Source organism: Bombus flavifrons, unplaced genomic scaffold (assembly GCF_040668555.2).
Source record: "Bombus flavifrons isolate JBK064 unplaced genomic scaffold, iyBomFlav1_principal scaffold0053, whole genome shotgun sequence".
Lineage (NCBI taxonomy): Eukaryota > Metazoa > Arthropoda > Insecta > Hymenoptera > Apidae > Bombus > Bombus flavifrons.
Genome location: NW_027184798.1, coordinates 173,595 through 188,344, shown reverse-complemented (window position 1 = coordinate 188,344; position 14,750 = coordinate 173,595). Strand labels below are relative to the sequence as shown.

General features: G+C 35.8%; 1 pseudogene; it reads left to right on the top strand.

Moving 5' to 3' along the window:
• Positions 1 to 203: 203 nt before the first annotated feature.
• LOC138189460 (angiopoietin-2-like) lies at positions 204 to 12,938 on the top strand (annotated as a pseudogene).
• Positions 12,939 to 14,750: the final 1,812 nt, after the last annotated feature.

The following is a 14,750-nucleotide window of genomic DNA, read 5'->3' as shown; positions in this document are numbered from 1 at the left end:
ATATATTTCGATCAAGGCGAACGAATATTAAAAGTAGAGCGAAACCAACAGAACAAGTAATGATTTTGCTACAAAGAGAAAAATGAGAAAAATATAGGATTCGCTTAAGTTCATCATCTCCTCTTATCCTTGGTGCGTATACGGTGATCAAAGTGTTATATCGAAGAGGATCGGGATAAACTCCGCTGTGATCACCTTGAACATTCGTTATGATAACGAATTGTTATGAAACAATTTAAAATTGGTAATGGCGAAAGAAAGATCTTTTCCTGTTTGTTGCAACTTGTAATAGTCGTGTTTTCTTTGCCGAGTGTTTCGTGATTTGTGCTTCGATCAAATTGGTTTTGTTCCAGTCGAAAAGAACATTTACATTCTCGCGTATATATCTTCACTTAGAAACATTATCGTTGGTGAATTTACTTATTGCTTTGTACATATATATAAGCGTTGAGAATGAATGGATGTTCGGCTTAAAAAGAAGAAGAAGAAGAACTTGCATGCGAACAACTAACCGAACATTAAGTGATCTTCGTCGGGAGTGCCGTGGGTACGTGAATTTTTAAAATCGCGTATTTTTCTTCGTTCCGTTCTTTATTTCTGCCGTTCTCTCTTTCTTTTTCTTCTGTTCCTTCTTCTTCTTCTTCTGCTTCTTCTATTTCTTTTCTTCTTCTTTTCTTTCTCCTTTCCCTTTTATACTTCCTCGCCATTGACATTGCCGTTAAATATACATTCACTCCCATATCTTTCATATTCCTTTCATTCTCTGCGATTGTTCGATCATGAGAGAAGCTGTAGTACTTGTCACATGTTTATTGGGTATCGTGTTTGCTGGAAGTCCTAGACTACCCAGGTCCTCTGCCGATGAACGTAATACCCGTAACGTTAGTAACAATGGAGGCAACATCACTGGAAACACGATACCGATACCCAGCCGCAATTCCCAACGAAATAGGTAAGTTGGCATAAAAAACAATAAAGTATATTAATTAACATTGTTTTTTTTTTGTAAAGATCGGAAGTTGAGAACAGAGTAAAATGACAGGCATTGTATCACTTAAGTTCATTCGATAGATTGATCGATGATAAATATTCGAGAAGACTAATTTCTTCTTCTTGTTTAATTTTGTGAATAGCATATAGTGTATAACATATATGTGTGTGTGTACATATTCACTTAATCGTAGTTGACCAACGGACAGTCTGTCCGTACAGCTTTCCTGTGTTTCCTGCGCGGTGAAAAGTTAAAAAATCGAATAATTCTTCTGGAATTTGTTATTCTGAAACAAGTACAATTTAATTGTGATTTGCTCGTTTGCGTAGCAAATTTGTACCACTTAATATTAGGAAAATGAAAATGAGTTATTTGTTTTGAACGAATGTGGTAATAAAAGTAACGCCGATTCAAATAAAATTGGTTTAAGTTTAATGCTTTGATCCGATGACTTTAATCGTAAGAAATTGAACCAAGAATTTCCGTTATTGTACTGAAACAGGTTTATACTCGCCTTTTTCTTTCGCTTTCTCTTTCCATCCTCTCAATTCGTGCAGCGTGTAGCAGCATACATCTACAATCTGCAGTATATAGCTATAAATCCCTCGTCGTCGTGTTGTCTCGCCTTGTGTTGTCGTTCTATTGGGGTTCATGCTAGACTTTCCCTTATGTAATTTCGCAGAACAACGCGAAAGGTGTTTGATTCTTAATAATAGTAGCGGAATTGCTAAAGAATATTTTGTCACTTATGTAATAGAATTTTATGAATTTTATCGGATCGTTGATTGTAAACCTTGCTTTCTTTCTAGAAATTACATACTGGTTGCCTTCTCATCTCGCTTTCCACTTACGTGTCTATTACATATTAGCCAAACTATCTTTTCTTTCATTTATTTACCATTTCATTTATCGCTAAGAACTTGTCAACAATAACGAGTCTGTTAATTCTTGTATTTGATACACCTTCTTCTAACGACACTGCACAAACCACAACTAATAATTAATTAATCGTCTAATTAAACTGGTAGGCAGAAGCTACACCGAGATTATCTCGGTTGTCTAGAAAATTGTTTTGTTTTAGCATCTACAACGTTTTATTTTTCAAAAGCAAATCTTTAATCTTGATTAACTCGAATAAGTCGATCAGTTCGGTTTTTGTGTAGATCAAATAACTTTTGGCGCGTAAGATCAATACAATTTCGACAATCAGACTCAAATTGCATAATATAATACGATATTTAAAATAGTATGAACAGTCAACGAGAAAAACTCAACATCTCCCTTCGCGCGCGCATCATTCTCTTTTTCATGCGTAAGATTTACATGTGTATGTGTGTACGAGTATAAGATAACAAATACGAAAAACCATATATTCTCTCTAATGTATGTGGTAACGTATTAGCTGGCATATACACTAGTGTTTTCCTTCTAGTCTATTTGAATTAATATTTTTTCAGGAACAAATTGATAGTAAAAATATTTTTGCATATTATATAAAGCGACTTTGAAACAATTTTCCCTTGATGCTTTATAAAAGAAATACCGATTAAACGAAAAACACAACCTTTTTTCACATATCGTTTTATACCTTGAACGCTATTTGTTGGACATGAAAAAGTTTCAGTAGAACTTTGTGAGTTAATAAAATAATCTGTAAAATGAGACTCGTTGCGTCACGATAATCCCAATTTTTATATTGTAAATTAGTAAAATGTGCGAAAAAGTACATTTTTCATAATCGATTTGTCAACTTCACACGGAAACGGGACATTTTTAGTTTGCGATAAAGAAATATGGACTTATTTCGGAATCGGTTTATTAAATCCGAGCTTGTATGTTATCTTGTTGACACCTATATTTTGATATGCAAGCGTAAAAAAATTTTTATAATTATTTATAGAGAAGCTCACCCTACCAATTTCGACGATTCTCAAATATGTGGTAGAAATCAACATTTTGAAAAACTTTAATATATATATTACTCCAGCTCGACTTTGTTTTCAGAGATATTTGTAAAAAAGCTGTCTTGTACCCCGTTGTCCATCCGTAGTGGCATATGTGTCAGTGTATTTTCTGTTTATGAACAAGAGTCTTGGGTGAGTTTAAAGGTTCCATGCACAATTGCGTATTCGAGGTTGCAAGAAAAATACCTGTCATGTCATAACTTATGACTCAAATAATTGATATTATTTTACAAAATATTTTATGTAAGTGTTGCCGACCTCCTCGTGGTGACTGGTTTTTAAAGAAGCTAAGCTCAATACATTAATGATATTCATCTTTAATTGAATTGTAAGACAGACAGACATTTCTTAGAACCTCCCATGTGCAGTTGGGCCACGGAGCTGTATCCCGGTCTCGGCCCACCTTCGTTCGTATACATCATATGGTATACACAATAAACAGAGAATAAGCGTCAGGTTTCGGTCAGGTCACTCTATCTGGTCGCTGGAAACTAATACGAGCGCATACACTGCCACGAACGTACAATTATTACAGGCAGTACTACTCACGGTAATGGTATCGATAGTTTTTTTGCTCGCAATATCTTGGAAACTATGGCCGACAGACTCTTGCATGTATAGGAAAAAATTGTTCAAAATGTTGAGTCTTTACAAGAAAATTAAACGTATTCAAAAATCACTTAAATCTAGTTTTCTAGAACTGTAAGTTTCTAACAGTTTCACTGTAAACATTTTATTTGTAAGCCTGCATCGCACTGTCTTCATGATTATCCATCTTAAGCGATCGATACCAATCGGGAAGTAGATATATCAATGTCAGACTCTACCAAAAATAAACATAATATGTAAATAGATTGCAACGCGAAAAGAGACGAGAGACAAATTCATTACAAGTTTGATGATATGTACGTTTATGTACTATATGTACGTTTACGCTTACTTACCTTTACGCATAACAACTTTATCGATATTAGTTCTTAATAAATATTGCTTCTGTTGCCTAAGAATAACACGAAGGTTGTAGACCGACGTAGTAGGAAATTCGTAAATGTCAGGATACATGGACGGAGGGGGGGGGGGGTATACATATGTCGGGTTAATCGGGTTTGTTGGGTTGGTGCTGGTTCTTGGGGCGCCTTGTGTTTCTTCATTAGGACTAGCCATTATAGTTGTTCAAAGGTTTATATTTACAGTAATATGTACAGGAGTTGATTAAACAAGGTTTAACTGTATAACGTAAAGTCACTCTTAAATAAACAATGTTCTCGGGTTTAACGAATCCACGGTCAACGGGACAACTTTTTGAACATTTAGTTATAAGCTATTCTTGAAATGACGTTAGCTATGACGTTCGGTATCTTTTAGACTAATCGTTTGACGTTGTGTATCAACTCTCCAAGGTGATCATACAAATAAAAGACTGACACGATCACATTTGTCAATTGCATATTGATCAGGGTTATCAACAAAATTCCAGGCACCGTTACTAGGCTCGCGTAGAGCCGTTATTGCTCCCGCCTCGGGACTTGTTTGTTAATACAACGTGTGTCCCTCAACATTAGTACTTTTACGTTCATCCCGAGACCGTGGCTACGTTCGGTGACCGGCAGTGTCACCTCAACCTCAAGTCCACTGTTATAATACTATATTGAACAGCTTAAACAAACAGTTTAACCGAAAGTATTGGGAATCTTCCCAAAATTCCAAAAGAAAGGCCCGCCATCCCTACATCTCCGACACATATATGTATACACGTGTTACATCTACTACCATTAGTCGTTCCGCTAGAATCATCATGGTATTCGTCTCGTAATTTGTTACCTTTCTCTTTCAATCTTACGGAAGATATCAGTTGTGGAATGTCGTCCGTTGTAAGCGCTCGTTGTAATTCCGCTTCCACCTTTCAATAGTCGTTGTTAGTTTTTATTCGTTGGTTTCGCTGCGGAGTACTTTTACACTAGAGTAATTTCGATAATATTCATGCCCATTTTCGTTATAAGCTGGTTAAAAATGTGGATCAAGTAAAACAATTATACAGTTATAGCTTAATAAATTAAATTAAAACATGCGTTCTATCATGTATGTTTATATTGTAACCTTTCTTTCTCTCTTTTTTTTTTTGCAACGTCATGGACCTTATATGATACAATTGTATTTGAAAGAATAGCGACATTTTCTGTTTTCTATGAATCGAAGGACCGATATCTATAATAATTACGCTTATGATATCAATTATTCTTATTGAGACTTATTTAAGAGGAGCATTCGTGAAAGAACAAGGTCTTATTATTATTTAAGGTAACATTACATAACGATGTCGGCATAATAATTGAAACAACAGAAATATCAGCGATTAAAATTACGCGATACGTTTGAGATGATAGAATTTTATAATAGACAACTTCATTTACATATAGATAAAGTATAAAATATTAATCTGACAATTTGATAATTAGAAGGAAAGTAAAGAGAACGATTTTTTTTGGCTTAGGAACACGAGACCTGTTTATTATTATAATTTGTATAATCATACGTACATACTATACTTGTAGATGAATCGGCAATAGCTGCAACGAAGTAGAAATTAATACAATAAAATTACGTTTTAAATTTCATTCTTCAGTTAGAATCGTTCAAGTATATGTGAAGAAATCAGTCAGAAGTAAATCTCGTCAGCACCAAATACATACTTGTATAAATATTTGTTTCTCATTCAGCCAATCGTAACTACGACAGTAGACATAGTCGATCATCGATCGCATTTAAGCAATACTAACCTCAGCTGCCTATACAGTTGATCGAATTGTGAACCATTTTTCAATCAGTCGACGATACGTCGAGCATGTCGCACTGCAGCAGCAGTATCGTCGTGTTTGTAAAGGTCTCTCGATCAAAAATTTTACATAAAGTTTATCTAACAACTGGGTTTGATGGATGTGACCTTTGAGGATACTTTGTTTTATCGCTCCTCGATGAATCTGGCATTAATGATTGTAATATCGTAATTCTAAAGAATTAAAAGAGATAACTCAACTTTTTATATTGTAAAAATAAAATAACTTTGCCCGAAAGAAGCTGATAAGTATCATAAAGTATTTTTATTATCGGAAAGGGTAAAGTAAACATAAGATAACTTCACAAACTTTTCTATTATATATTCTATTATATATTCTATTATTCATTCTATTATATATTCTTATGATCATGAAAGGTTTCGTCTCATCATATCAAATCAGTTAAATAGGATTTAAAAAGTATTCCTTACTAATAATTCTTATTAATCACTTGTCATTAATTTTTTTAATTCATTTTTACGTAGGAATAATCTCATTATAGCACGTAGGACTATCAAACTTGCAACGAGCGGGCGTTTCAATTACAAGGCTACAGGGTCTCGGCCGATTGCTCTTATGTGCAATGTGTAATTTTAATAATAATTGTAGATGTTCATCAATTTGAAGAAAAAAAGGAACAAAATTTCGATTTATCCGTATTTTAAGCACAGGTGTACAACGTCAACGTAAACTGTAATTTACATGAAAATATTTAGAAGATTTAGAATATTAGCGAAAAAGTAACAGATTCTAATATATTATTTAAACAATTCACTATTTCAGTCGCCAAGAATATGTTAGCGTCCATCCGGAGTATTCATCCACCAGTGAACTGGTGTAAATACTCTCCGTTTTTCGTTGTTCACTTTCACTGTGGAGGAATCATCTATCCAGCGATCCTGCAACGCGAAACAGTACAAGTTTGGCTTTATCTATGCGAGAGCCATAAACTCGCATACATACGTATAGGTAATATCATCTTGCCCGGTACACAAAGCTGCCAGCAACCTAACCGATACCAAGATAAAAGGTAGCAAAGGTATTTTTACGAATATGTACATATCTCGAAAGCTACAGCCGAGCAGGGCCCCAAACATACGTAGGAAAAAGTTGTTCAAAATCATGATCCTGACAATAATATATTTGAAAATCATTGAAACTGGTAAACGTAGATCTCCTCGTTGGAATAATTAATAATTAGGACATTTTCCTACTCTCCTTACAAGGTATATTTATCGTATCTGTATATTTAGTAAAAGCGAGTGAGCAAATATTTGCGAGTCATTTTCTTTCTGTATATATTTTACTATAATTCTACATTCTATAATCATTGCATGTTACATACTATATTTATATATAATTATTATTATAAATTACATTTTTATTCGACGAATAAAGCCAGAGTAAACCAGAGAATACACACACGAATACGAATACGAATATCGCGTGTGCGTTACGAAAAGAGAATAAATAATAAAATTTACGAAAATATGTTGTAATTCTTAATAATGTATATGTATGTTAATTATTTAAGTATGTTGATTATCGTTCAGTAGTCGTGTACATGTGGTAAAAGTAATGACAACAATGCCGTTATATTTTACATTACATACAATTACATACAAATTCTACAAATTTAGGCATTACACTATAAAGTTTACAGATTTGTAAGATTCGAAAGGACCGTAATAACCATGGAGAGTACGACTGTTGACCTACCTATGGATTGCGTAAAATTACAGTTTACATCGTAACGAGAGAAAGGATACATCTGTGCAAGTTGTTTCAGATTCAGCTTTATCTTAGATCCGATACTATTTTATATAAGATAGAGCAACATTTTCCTCATTTATAGCAATGATGTATCGATTATCAATATCGTTTAATTTATTTAAAGAAGATGAATTAATTTTGTAGCTTTTTATAATAACTAATATTAATCAAATTTGATAATTTGTTCATATTTTGAAATTTCTATTAATTGTTGAGATAGTTAAGATGTAACGAATCAATGGATGAACATTCTTACTTTTGCATTACTCCAGTGAAATGAAAATTTCTTAATTGAAATTAAAACGAATTTCATTCTTTGATCGTAATACTTTTCGGTACTTTTTTTTCAGAGAGCAATACCTCTTTAACGTTTTCGAGGTTATAGTTTCGACTTTGGAATCAAAATTAAAGCGCATTGAAAATTTGGACAAAGCGGTGGAACACTTGATGAGAAGAGTGGAAGCTTTGGATTCACGCGTGAATGATAATATCGATAAAACCGATGCAGTTATTACAAAGCTACGAACATTAGATCTAAAACTTTTCAATTCTCATCAAATTGAATTTTCTTCAACTGAATCTGCATACTCGATAAAAAGGAGCGATGATAAAAACGACAGTGAAATCAGAAGCGGTACGTATGTATGTATGTACATAAAATGCTAATACGTAAAAACAGAAATTCGTTAACAGACGTATCTATAGAAGAAGAAAAGAAAAAAGAAAAAATATTGGACTGATCGACTCGGTTAGAACAAACATGGATCGCAACTACAAATTGTCGTTTGAATTGTATTACATTTACAGCCGGTTTTCTTTTATCTATATCGTTTACTTAACAATTGTATTTACGTGTAGTTTATAGGTACCTACCTATATATACCTATTGTATAGGTATATACCTACATATGTACAAACGTATACAAGCCTGCTTTCCCTGTATTTCCCCCCTCCCCTTTTTTCGTTCTCTTTGTCTCTTTTCCATACTTTTATCTTTTTACTGATGCTTCTTCTTCTTTTCTTTCTACGGTTGCCATTCGCTGTTCAAGTTTATCGTATAAATTGGCATTTATTTGGCAAAACAGGTCCGAAATTACAAGCAATCCATCAGAAGCGAGAAAATCCATCATCATCCGATTTCACTCTTGGTGAAAAATTATTGTCACTTGATCAAAAGGTATCGGATATAGATAATAAATTGATCGATTTGAAACATCAATTGGATAATAACTTGTTACAAAATGACGACATAAATGCCGAAGCCAGCGAAAAAAAGCCAGTCAATGTATGAGCGTAATCGAAATCACTAAAGCGATGAGTAATGAAGTAATAAATCACATTACGATCGGGATAAAAAATTTAAGGCAAGCGACAAACAATATGGACAGAAAGTTACAGTTTCACGTAAACTTGGCTTCCGATCGTTTGGGAACTATTTACAACATGACGAGTGACGTGCACGATGCGATATTAGTGAGAGGAAGTACGAACGGTCGACCGGCGTTCAACGTTACAACAACAACAACGACAACTACCGAGCCGCCACCACCAAGGCAGAGTAAAATCGATCGACTCGTCGAACAAATATATCCAATTGTTGACTGTATCGGAGAAAATGGATGAAGTCTGGAACGTCGTGGTAAGCTGAGAAGATGTGGCTAAATTGTTAATTTCACTGTTTACCTGCCGTGTTAATCACGTTGTATGACCGCATGCACAATTTTACATGTCCACTTGACGGCATTCCATATAGATAGGTATTATACTTTTTTCGACAGGTTGGCACGAAAAGTTCCGTGGACGATCTCTTGCCAAAATCCGATGAATTACTTACACAAACGCAAAGACAAGAAAGAGCGATCAGTGAAATTCATGCGGATTTAAGATCGAAAACGAATAAGATTATCGAAAATTTAGAAGGAGTGGAGAATAGACTTCGAAAGCAGGAGGACGATGTAGCTAGCCTTGCTCAGCGTCCAATACCTGCGGAATTGCTGCTAGATCCCACGATCGATCGCCTTGTCGAATACGACTCCAATAGGTTAGTTTTCCTTCTTTGATACTTTATTCGCTTGCTTTTATTATCATACATCATGTTACGAAATAATATAGAAACCAAAGGCATTTACGACGTTGTCAGTTCCATTCCATTTTTCGAGAAATAATCTTTTCTCTCTAATAATAACAGACAATGTACATACGTATTTCTATCTTTATCTGTTTGCTTTGTTCCGTTCGATGAAAAGAAATCTTTCGTTTCGTGTAATGTGAAAGAATCGTATTTCGAATTGATTGCATCTGTTGTTAGTAAATATTCCAATATATTATTATACATAGGTATATGATGCGTGAAAGAACGATGTAAAAGAATATTAGTAAATAAATAAATAAATAAATATGTAGAAAGTGTAGCGACAATATACTACGTTCAACTAACGAAACACCATTATTACATTGCTATGTAATTAATTATTATGTTTCATGTAGAACGAATTTCTTTCGATTCACAGATACGTTGAACTCTCTGATGACATTGCAGTTGAAACAACCGTTTCACCGGTCAATCCGACTACCATTGTTTCGTCTGTGTCGATGTCCATGTCTTCCTCGACCTCGTCGAACGCCGTATCGATCAATAATTTCATTAATTCAAGCAAATAGCTGGTTTCCACTAATTTCTCCAACTCGACAGCCAATCCTTCAATAGGCCCCCCATTATCACCGAGTTCGCAGCGATCATCGTCTAAAAATCGTGGTGTTATATTTCCAAGTGTCAAAAACAAACCAAGTACAGCAAATTCCACCTTTACCACCGATGCATTCCTTAATTACAAAGATGTTAAGGTAATAAACAACAAAAACATTCTCAACCCGTACCAATTAACGTCACTGGTAATCGGCACCGTTCAAACGAATTAGAAACAGTTTTTATATAGTATTTTATATTTTTCTCATTTCTTCTTTGGTTTTTAACCGACCAAAGTGGAATAATCGATATACCGCATGACTTTTATGCAAACATACTTTTTTCTTTCTTCCTCTCTCTTTTCTATAGTTTAGTTACCTTGTAAGACCCTGTAAGCGAATAAGCGAACGAACGCGATGAAACGGAAGAAGGTGAGAGAGTAAACGTAACAACAACGCTGCTGTATTTCTATGTGAAGAATGTGTAGACAAGGGGAGGCCCAATTACTACGGAAAAGGAGGGATTGTGTAGGGAGGGGGAAGGGGGAAGGGGTTGGAGAGAGAAAGAAGGAATCTTAAACATATGCATTTTATCGTGCATATACAGTATAGTTAAATCACTTATAGAATACACGACATGCCTACGTATATGCCCACCTTCGTTCACGTACATATCGTATGTGCTATAACACAAAGAAATGTTCAGATATGAAAAATTTATTACGTAATACATCGATTAACATTCTGAATGTTTCGTTTAAACGGTCATTTTGAAGTTGCTCGTAATTACTCGTCTCGTCAAACCGTAAATAACACACAAAGTCACTATAATGTACACATGTGCATCACGTACAACCATCAACTTTGAAACGTTCGAATATGGCTCGTAAAAAGTCCCTGTCGGTGAAATTTTTATTAATCCTTCCTTTATGGGAATTTTGAAAACCTATACCATATTTCTAGAAGAAATAAAAAGAAAGAAAGAGAAAAGTAGTTTTTACAATACGATTGTATAATTGAAACATTAAATATGTATAACAATATTGTAGAAAGAGAGAAAACTACTAATCTATGTACGTAATATGTAACAGAGTGAAAAATCTACGCAAGAAAAAGAAAGCGTTATTCCATATTATCAATGCTTACAAACACGATAATACATGTACATATTGTTTAACGTTACAGGACTATTCATGTGTTGATTTGTTAAATGCTGGCATGAGAGATAGCGGTGTCTATTATCTTCAAATTCGTGGAACAACCTATTGGTTTCTCAAGGTTTATTGCGAGCAGGATATCGCCGAAGGAGGTTGGACGGTAAAACAGAGATTCGTCCAAATACTATAATATGTATATACGCGTGTGCATCATGCATCGAGATAAAACTAGTGTGATAGAACGGGTTTTTTTTTCCCAAAAAGTATATTTCGCAATGTAGAATCAATGTAGAATCAATATAGAATCGATAGCTTATACTCTTAGGTCGTTACAGAAAAAGAATAACTGTGCGTACAATAAACAGCCGCGTTCGTTGGTAAAAGATATTTAATCTTCCTACTTCTTTTATCTCATAATTCGAAAAAGAATTTCCACTTTTTCCTAGGTTATTTAAAGAAGAGACGATTTCGGCGAGCCAAGAGAAAATTTCAATCGTGATTGGGCTGATTATAAAAAAGGTTTTGGTGATCCTGCTCGAGAGTTTTGGCTTGGCAACGAAAACATATACATGTTAACTAACAACGAAGATTACATGCTTCGGGTGGAACTCGAAGATTTCGAAGGTAACAAAAGGTAAGAAATATCAAAATTACAATTGCAACTGATTTTGGATGCGAAGTTCGGACGTTTTAATGTCTGTGTAGAATAGATCGGAGAGGATTTCAAAGACGATTTTCTCTGTACATTTAAGATATAGAACGTTTCGGAACATCCGTATATCCGTGCGCATACAAAAATTATATATGTATGTAGTTTCGTTTAGGTACGCACAGTACTCTCACTTCAAAATCTATTCAGAAGGAGAATATTATAAATTGGAGATTGACGGTTACGACGGAAATGCCGGTGACTCATTAAACGATCCATGGTACGGTTCGAACAATAGTCCGTTTTCCACGTACAACAGGTAACACGTTATTTCTTCATTTGATAGAATGCATGAAATGACAATTTCGGTTATGTGAAAGCATAGAGCAAAAAACATTGAAGAACGGATAATATCGGATAGATTAATCGTAATAAGAGTCAACTATTCGTTCGAGACGATATTTCATTTCACACAGGGACAACGATAGGTCATCGTTGAACTGCGCTTCCATGCTAAAAGGCGGATGGTGGTGGAAATCGTGCGGACGAGGATTAAACGGTCTTTATTTGAACGATCCTCAGGATTTAACCGCTCGACAAGGTATGATTGCTTACAAAATAATGTCGTCACGTACAACCAGCTATTCATGTTTCGTATTATCCGTTTAATGACAAAAGACAATTCTTCCTTTCTGTTATTTAATAGAAGGTATCGCATGGTTCCGTTGGAGAGGTTGGGATTATACTTTGAAACGTGCCACGATGATGATTAAACCAAAAGGACCAACAACAGCAATGATATAGACGATTATAACGATACAACAACAACAACAACAACAACAACAATAACAATAATAACAATAATAACAATAATAACAATAATAACAATAATAACAATAATAACAATAATAACAATAATAACAATAATAACAATAATAACAATAATAACAATAATAACAATAATTAATGAGCACTCGGCTCCGGAATCGAAGTAAAACGGAAACGACTCACCCAGATGACTCAAACTACCAACTGGCGGCTTCATCCCACAGAAGTCGACTCGGGGTTTGTTCTTGGGGCTGGTTTGCTTCAAGTGTAAGGCGGAGGGCCATATCGCACCAGATTGTCCGCAACAACAAGACAGAAAATCCAGCCCCAAGAACAAACCCCGAGTCGACTTCTGTGGGATGAAGCCGCCAATTGGTAGTTTGAGTCATCTGGGTGAGTCGTTTCCGTTTTACTTCGATTCCGGAGCCGAGTGCTCATTAATTAAAGAATCCGTAGCCTCGAAATTTTCCGCTAAGAGAATGACTGATGTAATAGTAATGCAAGGAATCGGGAATACCTGCGTTAAAAGTACGTCCCAGATTTTGTCCGTCGTACGTATTAACGATTTTACATTGGAGATAGCTTTTCACGTCCTTGACGATAGTCATTTAAAGTACGATATTATGATTGGTCGCGAGATAGTAAGCCAAGACGGACAATACGAGTACCTAACCATGCCGTTCGGATTGAAAAACGCACCTTCCGTTTTTCAGAGGGCCATTCTCAATGCCTTAGGCGACCTTGCGTATTCATATGTTGTTGTTTACTTGGATGACGTTCTAATTATTGCCGACTCGATAGATCAAGCCCTAGAAAGATTGAACACCGTATTGGATACCCTCGCAAAAGCAGGATTCTCTTTCAACTTTTCAAAATGTTCTTTTCTAACGACCTCGGTACTTTATTTGGGGTATGTAATCCGTGACGGAGAAGTTCGCCCCAACCCGGGTAAAATACACGCCCTGAGCTCTTTACCTGCGCCAACGACCGTCACACAGCTCAGACAATTCATAGATCTAGCCTCTTACATCCGAAAATTCGTCCCTAAATTCTCACAGATAATGAAACCCTTTTACGCGCTTACTTCCGGTAACAAAAGCATAGCTTGGACGGATAAACATGAAAAAATAAGGCAAAAGGTAATTTCTGTCCTGACCGAAGCACCGGTGTTAATGATATTCGACCCCAACTACCCGATAGAACTACATACCGACGCTAGTTCTGAAGGATATGGGGCTATTTTGATGCATAAGGTCGAAGGTCAAAATAGAGTAGTAGAATATTACAGTAAAAAGACTAGCCCCGCGGAATCTAGATACCATTCCTATGAACTGGAGACGTTGGCGGTTGTAAACGCCGTCAAACTTTTCCGCCATTACCTACACGGTCGAGAATTCATCGTTGTCACTGATTGCAATTCCCTGAAGGCATCCAGTAATAAGGTACATTTAAGCGACAGGGTTTACAGGTGGTGGGCCTACCTGCAAACTTTCACCTTCGACATTATGTATCGGGAAGGCAGACGAATGGCTCACGCCGATTTCTTTTCGTGGAACCCCGTAGACTCGGATCACCGTACGATCGACAAAATCGCCGAAAAGGAAATCAATCTGGCCGAAATCTCCGACGATTATCTCTTAGCGGAGCAACGTCGCGACCCCCAAATCTCCGAAATCGTTGATAAGTTGCGGAACGACGAGCTTGCGGACGACATCGCGAACACCTACGAACTACGATCCGGCACCCTGTACCTTAAAATACAAAGAAGAGGCAGAACTCTCTGCTTGCCCATTGTCCCAAGAGGCTTTAGGTGGTCAGTGATCAGCCATGTACACCAGTCAATCATGCTCTTAGGATGGGATAAAACGC